Source organism: Mus musculus, chromosome 6, assembly GCF_000001635.26.
Source record: "Mus musculus strain C57BL/6J chromosome 6, GRCm38.p6 C57BL/6J".
In the NCBI taxonomy this organism is placed as follows: Eukaryota; Metazoa; Chordata; class Mammalia; order Rodentia; family Muridae; genus Mus; species Mus musculus.
Genome location: NC_000072.6, coordinates 77,095,697 through 77,114,889, shown reverse-complemented (window position 1 = coordinate 77,114,889; position 19,193 = coordinate 77,095,697). Strand labels below are relative to the sequence as shown.

The 19,193-nt window shown below is 39.8% G+C and overlaps 1 protein-coding gene across 5 annotated transcripts in view; it reads left to right on the top strand.

Annotated features, from left to right (window-relative positions):
• Positions 1 to 19,193, top strand: part of Ctnna2 (catenin (cadherin associated protein), alpha 2) — a 1,098,179-nt gene that overhangs the window by 864,926 nt on the left and 214,060 nt on the right. The window lies entirely within an intron of this gene.

Sequence of the window (19,193 nt, the reverse complement as noted above, 5' to 3'; positions counted from 1 at the left end):
ATGTAGGTATACAATATTTCTCTACTTACGGATCTGGAAGTTTTAATAGACTGCTGCCTTGTGGTTTTCTTCAAAAAGCCAAGTACTAGAAGCTTTTTTTTTTCCACCTTCACTTTCTGAGTATTCTCCTTTCAGAAGAAACAAGTGATTAGCCACTCTCCCTTGCTGTGTGTCATGACTCTTCATACAGAAAAATGTCTCTGATCATTTTTTTCTGAGCAATAGGCAGAGGCTAGAAGTGTAGTAGTGTGGATTCTCCAGGACTAAATGGTAGGTTTGATTAGGAGTGGAATTAAAATTTCCAGGTGGACAATTTAGAACATGTTTCCTTTCCACCCTCCCCACTCCCCATCCTACTGCATGCATTGAAGCTTAGATTGTGTGAGTTTTACTGAAGAGGCATGAACACTGGATAGGGCTCGAAGGACAGAGCACGGAAATTATTTCAACTGAGCCCAGCTTGCAGAGCCAGTGAGACTTTGGGGATACCTTACAAAAACTTGGATAAGGAGTTTCCTCCAGGAGCATAAATGAATCCTAGTAGCCTAATCACTGAAAAGCTGATGCCAGCATGGGTAAGGACCTCAGAAAATTGCAGATCTTAGGTAGCTTTATCAGTTAAACTTTGACCTCTTATATTCTTCAGCATGTCCAGAGACCACAGCAACCAGGGAAGGATTATACAAAGCTTGATGAGGCAGGGGAGAGAGGGAGTTTCTGAACATTCAGATGAGGTTCTAAGGAACCTCCTACCCACACCGTCTACAAAGGAATGTCCAAAGATCTAACCTTATAAGGATTTTGTGAGATTAATCACAGCTGCTCTGCTTTCAAGACAGAAATGACTATGTCATGCTAAACAGGGGTCTGAGTGTGTGTGGGGGGGTGGGGTGGGGTGGGGGGAGAATCCTTAACACCTGCCACATAGTGAATTTGTAGAGAAAAATATTCTTTTTTCTGAATAGCTGTTTAGACTACTGTGTACTGGAAGGTCTTGAGGACAGTACTAATGTAAGTTCAGGATCAGACATATATATTATGAAGTAGAGAAATCTGTGGAAGTTTCATCATAATTCCAAAATTATACCCAGTGATATTGAACAATATCTGGGGGGAGGTGGGAATAATTGCTAGGCTGCCTGGATTTAGGATGTAAGTGGCTGTATTTTAGCCAAAACAGAATTAGTGATATGGTTTAAAGAAACAAACAAACAACAAAGACACCAACTTGGGATATTAATCAGGAGACGTGTGAATAGACTTGGAGGGATGATGATCTAAGGAAGTTTGAAGTGGTTACAAGCACCAGCTCAAAACTTATAGATCACAAGCATTCAGACCTCTGATTCATAACAGGAATAACATCAGTGAATGGATATTCAAATGCAAGCTGAAATGAAAACAGGCCAACTGGTTTATTTGGGTGTCAAAGAGATGATGGAGAAAGAGTTTGGGAATTAAGGGGGGTGGGATGGGGGAATGGAAGAAGGAGAAGAAAACATGATTACTGAATGAATGCTATATGGATTGAAATATTCATATGACACAAAATAGTATTAACAGAGAAATACATTCCTATGTAAGGTATTGTAGTTTTTAAAATGCTTGTAGAATTTATAGAAAGTATGAATTGCTAGTGTGCTGGCAACAATGAAAAGCTTCAGTATTTTGTGCATTCCGTACTGTCGATGCCATTAATTCTCTGCATGGCCCCATTTGAAACACACTTTTGGAATTCAGATGTGACATTCAGTACACATGAAGCCAGCATGCATGAGCTGTCTTTTCTAATCATTCTTCCTTCTCTTGTGACAGAGCATAGTCACGAATTTCCCTTCCTAGTTTTGTGTTCACCATGGAGGAATCTAGCTCTTATGTTTGATCCCTTACTTGTGGCAGGTGAAGAGACCTGGTGTCCCAGAGCTGCTTTCCTTGCCTTAGTGGCTCTCCTCACTGATCATGGATGGTCTCTGTAGCCAGCAGCAGCTTGGAATATCTTACTGTCGAAGTGGGACCAGGAACTAGAGAGTAGGTTGAAAGAAAGCAATTAATATGGTTTCTGGATTTTGTTTCTATTTTGAAAAATGATCTTTTTGAATTTAGAAACTTTTAAATTTCCATGTTTATAGTAGTATAGTTTTACATGATATATAGATTTTAAGTTCATTGACATTTTTACGTTCATTTGCTAATTCTTAAGTTTCTACCCTTTCAGAACCCAGGATACAAAATCACATACCTATAAATTATGACAGTGACATTTCTTTTGTATTAATCCTTGTTTTTTCCTGCCTTGCATTATTATTGTGTTGGCCCAGGCTCTAGTACAATGTGGTGCTAAAATAAATGTGTGATGTGTCTAGATTTCAGTAAAGAATATTCTCTAGTTGAGAATAGGTCTAGTAAGTTGAATTACTCATTTCCTAAGAGAAATATATGTATATGTATATCTACCCATCCATCTATCTATCTATCTATCTATCTATCTATCTATCTATCTATCTATGTATCTATCTATCTATGTATCTATCTACCTACCTATGTATCTATCTATGTTATAAATGTAGTCTGATGGATGGATGTTGCACTCAGTAGGTAGGCTTGAGGACTTGAGTTTGGTCCCTGGCACACACTTAGAGAAGACAGGTATAGTAACATGTGTCTGCAACCCAAGGCTGGAGAACCAGGCAGCCACTTTCATCACCTTGACTTCGTCTGTCTCAAAAGTTAAAATAGGAAGTGACTGAGGAAAAACCATACCAAATGCGCCTCCTGGCTTGTTTATACATGTACATACACATATATATGTGCCTATATACACACAGGTACATGCACATGGACATGTGCAAATATACATATAGTTTAAAACTGTTCATAAGTAAAAAATATATGAAGTATTTTCTATACTTATGAAATATATCACATTTATATTACATTTTACATATTATATTTATGTTTGATATAAATATAACAATTATATATATATACACATTTATATCACAATTATAAAAATATGCAGACACACACACACACACACACACACACACACACACAGAGAGTCATGTCTAATATTTTCTTTTAAAAACATTTTGAGAAATTCCCTGGTAAAGAAATGCAAACCTGGGGTTTTATTTGAGAATTTTTTTTTCAAAGACTAATGCTTTTGTTTCTGTTTGGCTCAGTTTTGTTATGTTGCTTTTAGGAACTGTTTATTTGCATTTAACTTAAAGACATACACTTGATGAGACTACCCTTTATTACAAGTGTGTGACATGCAATACTATTTCTTCTTCATTTTTTAGTCCTCACCTTGCTAATGAAATCTATCTACCGTCTTCTCTACATCCCACCCCCCAGACACATTGCCCTCAGAGAGTCATGTCCCCTTCTGAGAATGAACTGACATCAGGAAGATGAGCTGGGTGACACGAGGAAAGGCAGGCTTTTCTGAGTGAGCATCTCCTTTCACTAAAGCTTGCAGTTGGACTTCTGTGCTGCGTCCTCCATACTGTCTAGAAAACGTTCTCCTTGTTGTTATCAAAACAGGGGTTCATTATGTAGGCCAGTCTGGCTTCAAACTTCGGATTCACTAGCACCTGTATCCAGAATGCTGAGATGGATGGCAGATGTACACCATCATGCTAGGCAAATGATTTCATTTTGCATTTCCTTCTATAATTTTTCCTAGTTGGGACATGGGGCCCATAGGGACCACTCCAGTATGTCTATAAGTAGAAACCCAGGAGTGCAATGATGTAAGTAAGATTGAGTTAATCTTTGTTGTTGTTGCTGCTATTGTTGACAGTTTAAACCAGAGATTTGTGTTTTCACTGGCAGCAAAGTTTTTCCACATTTCAAGTGAATGCACATATAAGGTGAATGTATGTAGGGATCTTACATTTAGTCATCTCCAGCAGGTCAGATCTGTAAGGTTAGCTCTGCCTACACCGAGGTAAGCAGCTGAGAGCTTCATATATTTCTACAGTTTTTTCATTTGGAGCCTCCTCTCTGTGCTGGTACACATGGCATCCAGTGGACATGCCACCCTGGAACAGCAGAGTCACCACTAGAGAGGGACATCAAGTCTTTAAAATACTAAAGGGACCCATTGACCAGCAAAGACAGGAACCCCTTCCCTAGCTTAGCTCCATGACAATAATTTCATTCCTTCAGGATTTTGTGACTTTGGATTTTAGTTCTATATAATTTCCCAACTGTTTGTATTTTTAAAAGTATATTGACTGGTACTTTAATTTAGCATATGGTTTTCAGAGAAATGAGTGTATTTAAAAATGACTTTAAAATATACTTATTTCTATTTTATTACATTCATTTATTCATTCGTGTGTGTGTGTGTGTGTGTGTGTGTGTGTGTGTGCAATGTGCATGGCAGTGTATAGACATAATGGGTGAAAAACTTGCGGAGTTATTTTTCTTCAATCACGTAGGTACTGGAGATTGAACTCAGTTCCTCAGTTTTAACAGCAAGCACTTTTACCCACTAAACCATCTTGCCAGTCCAGAAACTGATGCTTTTTAATCAGGTTTATCACAACATATCACACACTTAGAAAATCCTTAACAATCATTTAGAGCAAATAATATCAGTAAAATATGAATAGGAAGACTTTTTTTGTAATTGAGATGAGAAGGGTCATTTGGAAAACTTAATTTTTAAAAAAACTTAATAATATTCATAACATTTTACAAAAATATAGATGAAACTCTACTTGGATCTTATGACTGGAGAAATTCAGCAGGCCAGATGAGCTATTTTCTAATTTTTAGTCCAGCTACTGCAGGACATCTCAATGCAACTAAATAAAATGAATATGGTTATTTTCCCCTGATCCCTAATATCCAGCCCCTCTGTGGGTTAACCAAGGACCCCAGGGCCGGATGATTAGGGATGTGCACAGCTCATCAGAGGACACCTGTTGGACCTCGTTTCGAAGCAAACTGAATGAGATTTTGCAGAAATGGAATGCAAATTGTGGCAACTCTCTACCAAAGTAATGTGCTAGGGGGTGGTGGAGGATGTAAATTGGGGGCAAAATCTGCATGGCAGCAATGAAAATACAAACTAATTTTGAAAATGAGATGCAAAAAGCCAGTGCAGCTGTCTTGAGCCTCCGCACTCACTTCTCTCATTGCTCTTCTCTGTCAACTTGCCCAGCATTCCATCTCCCCAGCTCTACTGGTAAAGACAGCCTCTTGCTCTGTGCTGTAGGAAGCTGCAGAGGCTCTGGTTGGGCCTTTCTCCTTTGCCTGGACCCTCCGGTCATTTCTGTATGCAGCAGATAGAGTGAGCTGGTTTCTAAATATCTCAATCAGATCAATTGCTTTGCTGTCTGGGATCCTGGAACAACTGCCTGCTTTTCTTCAGAAAGCACAGATAGCTCAGTGGGTAAAGGAGTGCAGGTCAAGTCCTCAGCACAAATATAAACGCTAGGTGTTGCGCTTTAGCCCCAGTGATGATGAAGGGATCGAGTGAGCCCAGGGGCATGCAGGCCTGTCAGTCCAGCTGCAAACAGCAAGCGTCAGGTTCTGTGAGAGAGCCTGTTTTGAAAAAAAATAGAGTACAGCAGAGGGTGATGTCTGGTACAGGCCTCTGGGTCCTACATGTGCACTCACTGACAAGTGCGCACACATACACACACACACACACACACGCACACACACACAAAGGATCAACATTTTTATCTATGTTTAGATATGAGAGCCTGTATCAGTTTATGTGTACCATGTGCCTCCAAGAGCAGCAAGGGCTTTTAGTCACTAAACCATCTCTCCAGCCCCAAAGGCCAAAAACAAACGTGTGCAGGCTTGTTTGGTAACCTCCTTTGCAGCCTTCAGGCTCCTTTGTTTGGTAGCCCCATTTTATTTCCCAGGCATCAGCCACATGACGCCTTTGCTTTGTTGAAAACCCTGGAGCTTCTTCCTACCTCCTTCTTACTCTCTGCCCTCTGTCTCACTTTCCCCTCATTCTCATTTCTACCTATTGTTCTGCTCTCTGAGTGTGTCCTGTTGGTGGGGTCAGCTCCTTGCATTTCTCACTTTCCTGGTATCCCATTTACTTTGGAATCCTAGCCATATAGCTCGACAGCTATATGATATGGCTCCTGCTAGTTTACCAATTCCCTTAGGGAAAGGACCATGCCTAATTGATTCCTAACAACACCCCAGCACCTAGCTGACTGCCTGCCTCTAGCAAGAATTCAATAAATAGATGGTGCCCAAAGAAGGAATAAAATAATAAGTGCAGCTAGCAATGTTGCTAGCTTGCTGGCCCCTGAGGTAATGTATCTTAATAGTATGTCTGCAGGATGCTAAGGGTCACCTTAGGGATCAACAGTAAAGAAGCGTTGTGCCTATTTAATGCTCTGATTTACTACCAAGGAGAATATCAAGTCTGGGAGGAACCTATTTGGAGAACTGCTGCCTTCTCTGAGTAGAAAGTGCTTGCTGCACTGCCTCTCTGATGTTTGATATTTGAGTTACTCTCAGGCAGCTGCGAAGGTGATGTCTGAACTCCAACATCCTTCCTTCCTAGTTCTCTGTCTTACAAATAGACTCATGTTTTCAGCCTCTGTTACACTGGCTGTGAAAGAGGATGTTGGTTGTCTCTGCCAAGGGCAGCATCCAAGCCTGGGGAATGAGGAGTGAAACAAGGTTGTCTCAGTCAGTCCTCCATTCCATGGTCTTAGCTGCACACACAGTATGGACATGCCATGAAGTGATGATGTACTTTTTCTGACAAAGTTTCAAGGGTTTGAAGTTAGCGGCATATTTTGGACTACATAACTGCTTCAGTGACCATCAATTAAGTGACAGGATGCTTGTGTAAATATCCTGAGTGATTGCTCTTTTCAATTATCCTTCTGTTTTCACAGTACTGCATTCAGTGACAATGTATGAAAAAGTCTCCATGAGCTGAGGCTGGTCCATTAGCTGGCAGCGTAACTCTGGACAAAGCCAGGCACGGTGACACACACCTGTATCAAGATTGAGGCCAGGGTGGAGAGTGAAAGACATGAGGCCACATCTCAAAGACAAAACAAACAAACAAAACCTCCTCAAACTTTACATTTTCTAAGAATACAGGGGCAGGACTGAAGTCACAGAGACGGGATTGGCAGCTGTAGTTGAAGGGAAGACAGGGCTTATAAACTGACCTGAATATTCACAGGTGAGGGTTGGGGAGGAAAAGAAAAGTGTGACTTCTTGCCAGGAGTAAAGCTACAGAACAGATTCTATGGCTGGTTATACTTTTGGGTTGCCCTCACATCCTGTGTCAGCCCTTAGGAGTTGACTCATGGTCCTCCCACATACTGGTATGAGCCAGGTTGTAGCAGATCAGAATTCGTATGAGAATCATGTGTTGTAAATATTCACTGATGTTTAAGGTTTTCTCATCTCTACAGAACATAGATAGCCTAGGATAGGGAAAGTGGAAGTGAAAAGACCATACAGGATGGTATCTCAGTGGTCATGCGGATTAGCACCATGACTACAACTGCAGCAGAGGACGTGTGGGCAAAGGGTGGGTTTGCATAGTGTTTCTGAGGTTGAGTTGAGGGATTAGTATTTGATATGAGGATGTGAGTCAGACAAAATTTGGGTGGGTTCCATGTTCAGACATTCTGTGGTAATATAGTCAGGTAGAAGTTTCAAAAAGCATGGATTATCTACCCTCTTAGGCCATTTCTCAATTGACTCTGATTGCAGCAGTTTGATAGGCATGGCCCTGAAAACCTCACGTGTGTCTTGGGTTAAAAGGAATGAAAGAGGGCTCTGTAAATACTAGGGTCTAGATTCAACTGAGCCAAAGAGAAAGCCGAGAAATGATGAATCTGAAACTACACGGACAGACTGGATGTGCACGGTTTTCAGAGTATAAGTTCAGCATCGAAGTGCCCCTTTGCTCAGAGCTCACATACCCGATTGAGCCAATACCCTACACCGGACCTGAGGTATTTCACATATAGACCACAGAAAATCCACAAATACTGTCTGTAAGGAACTGTTTTGTCTAGATCAATTATGATGTACACTTAAATAATGTTTATATTTACAGACATATTTAAACTAATATCACTCTTTCTCCCAAGATTTCTTAACTCCTAAACACTACCTTGTTTTATTTTTCCCAAAAGGATACCATAAAAGCATTTTATAAAAATTGAAATGTCCATTTTAGACGCTTAAAAATTATTGTTTTATTAATTAATTACTTAATTAATTAACTGTGTGTGTGTGTGTGTGTGTGTGTGTGCGCGCGCGCTTGAGTGCGCGTGTGCGCACTGTGTACACACTACAATACACATGTGGAGGTCAGAAGACAGCTTCCATGAGTGCTTCTCTCCTTCACCTCTGTGGTTCTGGGGGATTTAACTCCAGTGACAGTCTTATCCGCAAATCTCTTTACTGACTGAATCATCTTGTCAGCCACTAGAATTTGAATATACAAATCTAAAAATGAAAAAAAAATGTAAGAATGGAATCTGTTACTTTATCTAATATTTTTGAAAACTTTATTTTATGTTTTTATTTATCCTATGTATATGCATGCTCTATCTGCATAAAGATGCATGCATGTTGGAAAAGGGCATCAGATCCCATTATAGATGATTGTGAGCCACCAAGTCTTTCCTGGGAATTGAACTCAAGATATCTTGAACAACAGCCAAGGCTGACAGCTGTTCACCACATGCATGCACATATATATGTATGTACACAGATACACATATATGAACTTTCACATATACAGACACCATAACAACCAGCAGACAAACATAGCTAGCTCAGTGTCATACAGCTAGAATAAGACAGACACCATGAGTGACCCAAGTCACAGATTCTAGAGAATCTTTCAGCCAAAATTTTATTCTATCTCTGGGTCTGATCTAATGATTCCTTATTATATAGCATATAGTTGAATCCACCATGCCATTTTTTATAAAGTGCCTGGTTGCAAAAGTCATTGCTCAGAAATGTAATGTGAGCTCCTGCTATTGGTGCCGTTGGATAGCATCTCTCTCAATCATATCACATTTATATCTTCAAGTACTAAAAACTCTTGCAGGATAATTATTGCCAACTCTAGTGCAGTAAATCCTCAATGCTGCTTAAATGTGTTGGTGCAGGGTCACACGTTAAGCTCATGCACAAATACCACAAATTTTCGGTTGCATAGCCTTCCTGACTCAATTCCGCTTTGATTTTTCAATGATCTTTTAAGCAATGGAACCCAAGAATAGTTTCCATGTCAGAATTCTATTGCAACTGTTGAGTGACCATGTTCACACATTCTTCCAGACTCAATTTAACTCTTCATCACATGGCCAAAATATCAACTAGAGGGCCTTGATTACTTAAGACAATTTTAAAGTAATGTTCTCAACAGGAATCAACTATGAGTTTCCATGGTTATTTAGTTTGCTGGCATTTACACAATACTAGTCCCACCTCAACCAATCCCTGAAGTTTTATCTCAATAGTTAAGTATGCTTATTAAGATTCACCTAGAAAAGATGATGTAATTAAGTTGCCCACATCTAAGGAGAAGTTAGTCAAACAACTCTTTAGCTCATGCCCTGTGATATTGTTAAACAAAATCCATGTATCATCTCTTTATTAGACTTAGCAAGATATATCATAGATTTTCAGATGAAAAGCTCAAGGAAATGAGAGTTAGACCCAGAGTCACCAGGTGGTGGACGAGCACTAGAGCCAGGTTTGGGAAACCTAAGGCAGCCTCTTCTCCACCTCCACATGTACTCTTGATTTTTCTATATACCACGCTTTAATTTATTAGACGTATATTTCCTCCTGAATCATGTACAGTCTCCACAATAGCCAGCATGATGGCAATATAGCTTTAGCCTAGCTTCTCCAAAGTGAACAAAAAGGTGAGATGTACTAGAAAGGTTCCCAGGAACCTGCTGTCAGGACTACCATAGTGATGTTGCCAGATCACACATTAAAAGGTTATGTTCATTTTCTTTGCTGCAGACAAGTAGGAAAGGTTTTTTTTTTTTTGACCTTTTCTTGTACAAATAAATAATTTTGCCATTGCATCATCTAGAAACTAGATATATTCATGTATATATATATATATATATATATATATATATATATATATATTCTTCTGTTTTATGTAATTGTTAGCATGTACCTAGACATTATTCTGCTAACTTTGAAATCTACCTTGAGGAATAAGCTTATCAGATTAAGGTCATGCCCCTTCAAAGCAAATTTGAAAAAAAAATGCACCCAATTAAAACTGATGTGGTTTTCTTAAGAGCAGGGGAATTTTAATTGCCTAGGTAAAAACACTCTTGAATGTTCATGTATTCAATTTTGCTACCTTCAAGTGCTTTTATATCAGAATGCCCTGTAGCCAGCCTGTAGCCATAGTTTGGAAGCCTGGTGTATTGGGACAGTATTTTTTGAACTAAAAACAATTTTTAGATTACCCTGACTCCATTAAATTTAGGAAAAGTTAGATACCAAATTCAAAGAGGCTTCAAGGCGAGATGGTGGCTCAGTGGACAAGCTCTTTCAACCCTCAACTTAAAACACAACCCTGACTCCTTTGGACCCAGAGCCTGGGATTTCTTTGACCCTGTAATGCATTGTGAATGAACTCATCACATTAACTTTTCACCTGCAGATTTTACATAAGACATAGAGCTTAGATTCCACTTATCTTGGTCACTGTGTGAGTCAAGGTTTCAGATTCTAGAACAAAGGAAGAAACAAATACGGGCTGGGGATATAGTTCAGAAATTAAGAGCACTGGCTCCATTGTATAAATGTACCACATTTTACTTCGCTCCTTCTTAGAATGGGGAATGAAATACCCATGGAAGGAGTTACAGAGACAAAGTTCAGAGCTGAGATGGAAGAAAAGACCATCTAGAGACTGCTCCACCTGGGGATCCATCACATATACAACCACCAAACCCAGACACTATTGCATATGCTAGAAAGATTTTGCTGACAGGACCCTGATATAGCTATATCTTGTGAGGCTATGCCAATTCCTGGCAAATACAGAAGTGGATGCTCACAGTCATCTATTGGGTGGAACACAGGGCCCCTAATGAAGGAGCTAGAGAAAGTAACCAAGGAGCTAAAGGGGTCTGCAACCATATAGGAGGAACAACGATATGAACTAATTAGTACCTCCAGAGCTGTGTCTCTAGTTGCATATGTAGCAGAGGATAGCCTAGACAGCCATCAATGGGAGGAGAGGCCCTTGGTCTTATGAAGATCATATACCCCAGTACAGGGGAATGCCAGGGCCAGGAATTGGGACTGGGTGAGTTGGGGAGCAGGATGGGCAAGGGTATAGGGGGCTTTGGGGATAGCATTTGAAATGTAAATGAAGAAAATATCTAATAAAAATGCCTTATAAAAAAAGAAGAGCACTGGTCGCTCCTCCAGAGGACCCGGGTTTGCTCCCTTGTACCACCGGGGCAGCTCATGCCTGTTTGTAGTTCCAGTTCTTAGGCCCTCACACAGATATACATGCAGACAAAACGCAAATGAATAGAAACTTAAAAATTCATGGGAAAATAGAAGAAACAAATAATTATCTTGATCTTAGGTATTTGGAGGTTACAAGGAGAATGGTTCAATATAGTGGTATCTAACTGGCACTAAGTCTTAAGTGAAAGTGATATTTAGGATTTTAGGGGGAACTCATGCTGCCCTGGACCACCAAAGGATTGAAAATATGGATTTATCACCCTTTATCTGAGCCATGACTTCGGTCCATGACTGACAGATGTAAGTACTTTGGATCTCCTTTGACCTTTAAAGGGCTCTCTAGCAAGCCCAAGCATTGCAAACATGGCACCTGCAGGTCCTGCCCTCCCCGCTTCCCTCTTCTTTGCTAAAGCATTAGATTATATTTCTAAAGCTAGCCACCAAGTTCTGTTCCCTTATTTTTCCACTATCTTATGCCAGGCTAAAACTCCAAGGTCCAGCTATCAAAACACCAAGGTCCATCAAGCAAGACTCATTATTTGGTTACACTGACTAACCTGTCCAATCAGGAATTACAAACTCACCCTAGCACACACCTTGTCTCCTTCAAAACTACTCCTGCAGAAAGACCTATTGCTATCTGTGTCTGTCCCAGAGGCAGCCACGACCCCTGCTTATCCCTTGAAGGTCATAATAAGTCTCCTTTGTGCCGAGAATTTGGTATCTGCATGTGTTCTGTGCTGACTCTGAGGTCCTCATCAGCTTGTAAATATGTGAGCCAATGTAAAATCAGAAGTCAATGAACAATTCACATATTAAATACTGTTCAGTTGTCTGAGATAATTAATTTAGGTGAATTCATATCACCTTGCATGTGTGTGTGTATGTGTGTGTGTGTGTGTGTGTGTGTGTGTGTGTGTGTGTGTGTGTATGTGTGTGTGTGTGTGTGTATGTGTGTGTGTGTGTGTATCTTTCTCTGTTGCTTGCATCTTCTTGCATGCTATAGCATGCCTGTGGTGGTTTGATGAGAATATTATAAAATTGGTTTTCTACAACAAGGTGTTTGTGGATCAAACACAGGCCATAAGGCTTGGCATCAAGGCTGAGCCATCTTGCTGGACCCATGCTTTCTTTATCTGCAGGGTCAATACAACCTACTTGTGAATGGACACAATGCCAGTGAGTGCCAGATGTTATGACATGCTTTAGTGTGCTCCCTCCAATTTCTAAGAAAAATCATTGTCTCCCAAAGCCAATTTAGAGTATGAGAGTAGGTGAAGGGACGTTAGACCTAAAGAACAGCTCCCCCTTATCATTTAACACAAATGTCTTTAGGGGAAATGAGGCTGGCCTTTAATACAAAGCAATAGTAAAACTGTAACACAGCTGTACTTTCTAGAGGTTCCCCTGGTTCTCCTTCCAAACTAAATGCCGTCCTTGCTTGTTCCTGTTTAAACATTCTAGAGCTGCTGTAGGGTGTGAAAGCCACATACCTATGGAGCTGGAGACTTGCATCAATATTTTCATCAAATGCCATTGGCCATCAAAATACTGTTAATTACTTACACAGGCTGACAAGTTGTTCTTTTTCATGCTAAAACAATAGGAGTATCACAACTTAATTCCTTCCAAATGTATTCTTACAGGATTAAAAGAATAAACCTGGCTTTCCCAATCTGTAGGTTGTTCTGTAGTTAATTTCCCTATAGTATTTATGTGGTGTGTGTGTGTGTGTGTGTTGTTCTTAGTGGTGGTAGTGATGGTGGTGAGGATCTAAGACAGATACATCACTTTTCCTGAGAATATAGCTTTTTGTAATTTTAAGAAAGACAGAAAAAGAGGAAACAGGATTCATTGATTATTATATTTATCCTTTTGAAACAAACAAGAGAATATAAATAACAAAATTAAATGTCTATTTGTAGGAATTTTCATAGTTGGAGCAACACAGGGAAATGTGGCAAAAGTCAGCCAGATTCTGGGAAGTCAATAAGAGGAGTAAATTGCTCCCAGGGCAGTGACACATCAGGGGTTTAAGTTATGAATCAGAACAGGACATGGTAGAGCTCTTGGCAACCACATTTGTGCTCTCAGCTTGAGTCAGCCCCTCCTTCCCACATATTCCTCCAATAGGATTTCTTTAGTCCTTGCTTTTCCTCATTGCCATGGCAGCAAGAATCTCACCCCACCCCCCTGCCACAGCTCTGGCAGTATTGGCAGTATCTTCTTCAAGAACCCGGACTGCCCCTATTTCTTGTCTGCCCTTCCCTCTATTAGAGCATCTGGTTTTCCTCTCTCATTTGTGAACTCCATTGGCATGAGGCTGTTTCATCTTCTACAGTAGACACTAAGGGGTGGGAGTACATATGGGTATCTATCTCACATGGACAAACATCTGCTAAGTGTTGTCGTTACAGAATAGGTAGGTGGAGACTTTACCAGTTTGGATGTAAATTGAACATTTGTGCTCTCTCTCTCTCTCTCTCTCTCTCCCTCTCTCCCTCTCTCTCCCTCTCTCTCCCTCTCTCTCCCTCTCTCTCCCTCTCTCTCCCTCTCTCACCCTCTCTCCCTCTCTCTCCCTCTCTCCCTCTCTCTCCCTCTCTCTCCCTCTCTCTCCCTCTCTCTCCCTCTCTCTCCCTCCCTCCCTCCCTCCCTCCCTCCCTCCCTCCCTCCCTCCCTCCCTCCCTCCCTCCCTCTCTCCAAAGTGCTATGTAACATATACTTGAAGGCATATACTTGAACGGACTTGACTATCTGAGACACTTGATTGTGGGGATCAAAACAGCCTCTCTATCTGGGTGCTATTTGTTAATAGGTCAAATCATGTACTTTTAGTTTACAAAAGAACTTAGTCTGCAGGCAAGACTACAGTCCTGTTGTGACTAACATCTTCTACATCTTCAGCCTCCATGCAGGCTGAAGAGTTTCTACAGGGAATATGTAGTACCTTTTGTTGCAAAGCACCCTGAAGTGCATTTCTGTCCACACATGGCAGGCTTACTTACCAAACTCCTGAGATTTTCACAGTTACAGAGCAGGGGTGAAGTATCATTCAGTAGTGCAGATACACATATACATACACATTGATTTATAAATCAATCTTTTCCTTCCCTTTCTTTTCTTTTTTGAAGCATGATCTCTCTACATAGCCCGGCTCTGCCTTTGAGATTACAGATGTGATCCACCATACATACCCTTAATTCCTTTTTTCTCCAATTTGGGGGTTGTCAATTTGCAATTATCAAAAAAGAAAACAGTTCACACTTTGTGCCAGTTACATATGGAATGTTTGTAGGGAAGACTTCTGGCCCAGCACCTTGGCAGTATACATGGCTGCTTCAGAATTCTGAAGAGGACAAAAAAGTATTAATGGCATTGTGTGAGTGCTTTTTCTACCCAGAACATTCCACGTGTAAATCCATAAAGAAGGGGTAAAAGCTAATAGTTCTCTGTCCTCTCTTGCAAAGTGCCCCCATGGAATGGAAATTCTATTACCAGTTTCCCCAGAAGGTGCGAGAAAGTTAAGTGTGGATCCATCCACACAGAGCTTCCTGTAATTGGCTACCCATCTCTTTCCTAGTGACTTTCAAAAGACTGAGTACTTTGTTTTGATCAAGGGAATTGACAAGTTTTCAGACACTGAGAGTGCCTGCAGCTCCTGTGGCATACTTTTAGTTATATGTCTGATTACTTTGCATGCTGGGACACGTGGAGACTGATCAGAATTTCAAAGGCAACCATCACTTCCACTTTAAATACGAATATTACATGGATAGAGATTACAAAGATCAAAGTATCTACTAAGAAAAATACAAAGGGAATTTCAACCTCTTCCCAATTGACATTCTACCTTGAGGTGTGGTTTTTTTTTTTTTTTTTTTTTTTTAATGGGCTGAGGTCCTATGCAGGGGTTGGTAGCATTGCTGTATTGCATTCAGTACATAACATGACACCCTTTTACCCAATTATAATAAAGAAAACCCATCAATTCATTGCCAACCCTCCCTATCTGATAACCACCTGTTGACGATATTTATAATAAATAAATAAATATGCATTTATTTATTTATTTATTTATTTATTATAAAATTCAAGTTATGGATCCTTAGAGGCCCATACTTATATTGTAATTTTATACTTCATTTTAACACACATTATTTAAGATGAATAAATAACCAAATAATGTAAGAAACAAACTCGTTTCTTATCAAAATTAGTTATTGACTTACTTATTCATATATTATGTGTATATATGGTGTGTGTGTGTTAGGGAACAGCTCTCAGGATTTGGTTTTCTCTTTCACCTCTAGGTTCATGGGATCAAACTCAGCTTATGAAGCTTGTATAGCAAACGCTTTTACACTGAGTCATGTTGTCAGCCCAAGATTTGTTTCTCAATTAGAATTACCCTGAAATTAGTATTATTCAGGGGCCCAACATTTTTTATTCCATGATCATTTGATGATAACCTCCTGCCACAAAACCATCTCCTGTGACCTTTAATGCTTCCATGGAAGGAAAAATTAAAATAAATGACTGTATTCTGAAACTAGATCCAGGGAAGGACACTGCCCCTCATTAGCATTGGTCTCAATCATTTCTCTCTGAAGACAACTGGCTCCAGTGCAAGAGTATGGACTCTGGTGGGTAAACAATGACATGCTGGTAAATACACCTTTCAAGGGGAAATTAGGGCAAAGGTCCATCTCATTCCCATTCGCCACAAAAATCAGGAGTAGTTACTAAGTGAAGTCCTCAGACAGGCAAAACTCCTAATCAATAATTGGTTATTAGTTAAGGGTTCATTTTGACTTGGAATTCTTTGCTGTGACTTCCATTTAATTAGCCTTGATAGCCTTAATTTTCTTTTTATTTCTTAAAAAGAAACATGTCTTTGGTTAAGAGCTTTCGTTTGAGCCTCAACTTTTACCATTTGCCAAGGTATACATTTCCTTCATGTATACCTAGATATCTTGAGAACAATAGTAATAATAGTAATATTTATTACTAATGAAAATGCCCTATCGGCATGAGATGGTTTTCAGTTGAGGTAGATACCCGCTGCAGAACAACTAAAGCAGGCTACCTGAAGATGAAGTGAGTCTACCAAGAGAAAAGACCATGTGTACTGGGGCCCTAGTTCTTAGTCAATTTGATTCCATTTGAGAAGCCAGTGTTTGCAAATGAGTGTGTTAGAGCAGGATAAGAGAAACATGCTCTGTCTTCATAATGTGGCCCCAGGAGATCAGCATCAGTCTTACCTTGGAGCTGATTATAAACCCAGAATTTCAGGCCCTATTCCTCACTTCAGACTACATTTTGTAAGATTTTCACTGAACTTCCATTTAATCATGTACATAAAGCATTAACAGAACAGATTTTTTCCCCATGTATTCCATGGAATTCTGTTGTCTGGGATTATAGGAACAAAATGTACATGTGGGACTTCTATCACACTGGAGAGAGCTACCCACACTCTCAGTGCACATGAGCACTGAGTAATATTACTCTAGGCCCGAGCATGGGGACAGTGTCTTCAATTTGGTGTGCTGTAATTGAAATTAGGCTTTATATCAAAAGAAGCTGATAATATGTAAGTAATGTTTGAGGTAAATACTTAATCTTGCTTCTTGCTTTTTTTACTGTGCAAAAGTATCGATAATCATTCAAATATCGTATTTAGCCAGCCTGCTAAATAACGGTAGCCCTTAAATTGCCCTGTGAACAGTAATTAAAATTTTTGTAAAGAGTATTTAGATTTACCAATTATGGGTATTAGTCACAATTGTCTTAATAAGAGATTCTTCATGAGGAATTATCTAGATCAGGTAGGTATCTGAGCTCTTCTGTGCCGCACTATCTTGTTAATGGCTATAGAAAGAGAAAACCCATTGTGGGTGGCATCATTCCTTAGGGCTGTGAGTAAAACTAGCTGGAAACAACCAGAGAGTGAGATGTATTCAATTCTCTCTGCTCTGGGCTATGGATATGTGTGACAAGTTGCTTCAAGCTCCTGCGAAAGTAACTTCCCCAAAGTTGACTATAACCTTGAATTGTGAGGTAAAATAAACTCTCCATAAAGCTACACGTTGTACACTTTATCATTGCAACAGAAATAAAACTAGATAGCATGCCTAATTAATTTTTTAAATGTCATGTTTTTCATTTGGCATTTATTCCAAGTCTGCCCAATACTATGTGGATGATTTAACATTAAAACTATTGTGTTCACTAGCTAGAATACACTGTAATCATATTTGAACATGCTGTGTGATTTAAACAACTATAATATGTTTTCTCATTTATCTAAACAAGTGGTTCTCAGCCTGGGGTTGTGACCCCAACAGGGAGCACATATCAGATATCCTGCGTATCAGATATTTATAATTCATAACAATAGCAAAATTATAATTATGCATTAACATTGAAATAACTTTGTGGCTGGGCTCACTACAACATGAGGAGCTGTATTAAAGTGTCACAGTTTTAGGAAGGCTGAGAACCACTGGTCTGGACACTAAAAGTCCAACCACAAGGTGTACCAAGATTGATTTATCCAGTAGCTCCCCCATGAGTTACAGACAGTACCTGCTCATGTGTGTTCACATGGTGTTTCCTCTAAGCCTGCACATCCCCAAACTTTCCTTTTGTGTAGAAAGTTTCTCTTTTGTGATTATCAGTATGTTTAGATTAGAACCTGCCACAGTGACTTCAACTTTTTGTCTTCTATTTGTGACTTGCTGCATTTAACTAGAGGTGCCATGCAGAGTTACTTACATGACCAAAGGCAAGTTACAAGGGATCAGCTCAAGAGCAGACCCTGCTCCTCCATCCCCACCCCGCCCCTAGCAACCACTAACTGCCTAGAGCTTCTCAGGGAGAAGTGAGGGTCCATGAATATCTCCTTCATTGATGTCCACCACACTTTTCCTCTCCTTCCATTGCCACATGCCTTATTTGCAATCAGAATGACCACTTGGGAGTTAACAATGTATATTGGTCTTGCGGAGGAAGTGGATTTTGTTTCTAGAAACCCTGTGTGGGTCATCACAACCACTTCTAATGCTTCTGCAGGTACGTGCATTCACATGCACATACCCTCTACCCTGCATACATATATTAAAAATCAAAATAACGTAAGAATGACTTGTTGAAAGTCCTGTTTTAGCAGATGAAAACCCATATTTTCCAAGGGCAACCAGATAAGAGATAATACCAGCTCCTCATTGACCACTGACCACTGGCTTTTCTTTCCCTGGGAAGTGCGATTTCCTAGCCTGTGCCATGTTTTCCAGTTATGCCTCTTTGTCATTACTGCTGAAGAGAATATGCATTCTAAATCATTTTTCCTTTTTGATGATAAAATATTCACTGGGAATTATATGAGTAAATACAATACAGTAAGGATGGGCAGGGAGAACCATAATGATACTGAATATATTATGTAATTACGAGCTAGACACTCCCAAGTCTCAAATAATTTCTTGACTACTTAGGGCCCTTTGCCAGCTGTAGTGCAGCCAGGGTATCCTGTTAAAGGCTGTGATTTACTCTGTCCACAAAGACAGGAAAAATTTATCATTGATTTATTTTTCACATCTGTCTCTGCATTTTAAAGTTAAGATACCTGCAGAAAAGTTGCCTTATGAATAAATGAAGCCTTGTATACAGTTCCATGTGCTTGTCAGTAACAGACA